Below are 3,127 nucleotides of genomic sequence, written 5' to 3'. Positions count from 1 at the left end.
AGATAGTGACGTTGGCTATGTTGGGTGTGATACGGATTGAGTGGTGAGGTCGGATTATGTTACCAGTAGAGTGATTTCATTTTTGAAGGCCCATCGAATGGTTGGGAAGGGTTGTCTTTCTTATTTGGCCTTCGTGAGGGATGTCAGTGCTAAGACTCCTACCATTGATTCAGTCCTAGTAGTGAGGGACTTTCCGGATGTGTTTCCTGAAGACCTGCCGAGCATGCCACCGGACATGAATATTGACTTGGGTATTGATTTGGTGTGTAGCACTCAACCCATTTCTATTACATCGTATCGTATGACACCGGTAGAGTTGAAAGAGTTGAAGGAGTAGCTTCAGGAACTCCTCGATAAGGGGTTTATTTGGCCTAGTATGTCGCCTTAGGGTGAGACTGTTTTATTTGTGAAGAAGAAGGATAACACGATGAGAATGTGCATTGATTACAGGTAGTTGAACAAAGTCACAATCAAGAACAAGTATCTTTTGCCTCATATTGATGATTTATTTGACCAGCTTCAAGGAGCGAGGGTGTCCTCCAAGATTGATCTTAGGTCGGGGTATCACCAGTTGAAGATCAGGGACTCGGATATTCTTAGGACAACTTTTAGGACCCGATAGGGTCATTATGAGTTCCTTGTGATATCTTTTGGGCTAACCAATGCCCCATCAGCGTTCATGCATTTGATGAACAACGTGTTTCGGCCTTATCTCGACTCGTTTGTTATTGTATTCATTGATGATATTATGGTGTACTCGCATAGTCAGGAGGAACACGTTGAGCATTTGAGAGTTGTATTGCAGCGGTTGATGGAGGAAAAGCTTTATGCAAAGTGCTCTAAGTGTGAGTTTTGACTTAGTTCAGAGGCTTTCTTGGGGTACGTGGTGTCTAGTGAGGGTATTCAGATTGATCCGAAAAAGGTAGAGGCGATTCAGAGTTGACCCAGGCCGTCCTTAGCCACAAAGATTCACAGCTTTCTTAGGTTGGCGGGTTATTACCGTCGGTTCGTTCAGGAATTTTCATCTATAGCATCGCCATTGACCAAATTGACTCAAAAGGGTGCTCCTTTCAGGTGGTCGGATGAGTGCGCGGCGAGCTTTCAGAAGTTCAAGACTGCCTTGACCACAACTCCAGTATTGATTTTGCCATCAGCTTTAGGTTCATATACAGTAGAGTTGGTATTGAGTGTATGTTGATGTAGAAGGGTAGAGTGATAACTTATGCTTCTCGTCAGTTGAAGCCCCATGAGAAGAACTACCCTGTTCATGATTTGGAGTTGACTGCCATTGTTCACGCGTTGAAGATTTGGAGGCATTATCTCTATGGTGTGTCTTGTGAGGTGTTTACTAATCATCATAGCCTCCAACACTTGTTCAAGCAGAAGGATCTCAAATTGAGGCAGCGGAGATGGTTGGAGCTCCTAAAGGATTATGATATTACTATTTTGTACCATCCAGGAAAGGCCAATGTAGTGGCTGATGCCTTGAGTAGGAAGGTGATGAGTATGGGCAGTTTGGCATATATTCTTGTTGGGGAGAGACCTCTTGTAATTGATGTTTAGGCATTAGCCAATCAATTTGTGAGGTTGGATATTTCAGAGCCCAGTCGGATCTTAGCTTGTATAGTTTCTTGGTCTTCCTTGTTTGATCGCATCAGAGAACAGTATGATGATCCTCATTTGCTTGTCCTCAAGGACAGAGTTCATCACGACGATGCCAGAGATGTGACTATTGGTGATGATGGGGTATTGAGGATGCAGGTCTGGATATGTGTGCCCAGTGTAGATGGGCTTCGGGAGTTGATTCTGGAAGAGACCCATAGCTCGCGGTATTCCATCTATCCGGGTGCCGTGAAGATGTATCAGGATTTGAGACAGCACTACTGGTGGAGGAGAATGAAGAAAGATATAGTGGGATTTGTAGCTCGGTATCTCAATTACCAGCAGGCGAAATATGAGCATCAGAGACCTAGTGGCTTGCTTCAGCAGATAGATATTCCGGAGTGGAGGTGGGAGCGGATCACCATGGATTTCGTAGTTGGACTCCCACGGACTTTGAGGAAGTTCGATGCTATTTGGGTGATTATGGATCGGCTGATCAAGTCCACGCACTTTATTCCTATGTGTACCACCCATTCTTTAGAGCGGTTAGCTGAGATTTATATCCGAGAGATTGTTTGCCTACATGGTGTCCCAGTTTTCATCATTTCAGATAGAGGTGCTCAGTTTACATCGCAGTTTTGGAGGGCTGTGCAGCGAGAGTTGGCCACTCAGGTTGAGATGAGCACAACTTTTCACCCTCAGACAGACGGGCAGTTCGAGCGCACTATTTAGATATTGGAGGACATGTTGCGTGCTTGTGTCATTGATTTTGGTGGTTCATGGGATCAGTTTTTACTGCTTGCGGAGTTTGCATATAACAACAATTATCAGTCGAGTATTCAGATGGCTCCATATGAGGCTTTATATGGGAGACGGTATAGATCTCCAGTAGGTTGGTTTGAGTTGGGTAAGGCTAGACTTTTGGGTACAGACTTGGTGCAGGATGCTTTGGACAAGGTGAAAGTGATTCAGGAGCGGCTTTGTAGAGCGCAGTCAAGACAAAAGAGTTATGGTGACAGAAAGGTTTGTGATGTGTTATACATGATGGGGAAAAAGTTCTACTAAAGGTTTCACTCATGAAGGGTGTTATGAGATTTGGGAAGAAGGGTAAATTGAGTCCTCGGATCATTGGGCCTTTTGAGGTGCTTCAGAGGATTGGGGAGGTGGCTTATGAGCTGGCTTTACCACCTAGCTTGTCGAGTGTGCATCCGGTATTTTATGTTTCTATGCTTCGAAAGTATATTGGCGATCCGTCTCATATTTTGGATTTCAACACAGTCCAGTTAGACAGTGATTTGACTTATGATGTGGAGCTAGTGGCTATTTTGGAGCGACAGATCCAAAAGTTGAGATCAAAGGATATAACTTTAGTGAAAGTGCAGTGGAAAGGTCGGCCCATAGAGGAGGCTACTTGGGAGACTGAGCGAGAGATGCGGAGCAGATATCCACACTTGTTTGAGGCTTCAGGTATATTTCTTGACTCGTTTGAGGACGAACATTTGTTTAAAAGGGGGAGGATATAACG

Source organism: Nicotiana sylvestris, chromosome 4 (genome assembly GCF_000393655.2).
Source record: "Nicotiana sylvestris chromosome 4, ASM39365v2, whole genome shotgun sequence".
NCBI lineage: Eukaryota > Viridiplantae > Streptophyta > Magnoliopsida > Solanales > Solanaceae > Nicotiana > Nicotiana sylvestris.
Note: the sequence above shows the minus strand (reverse complement) of the source record.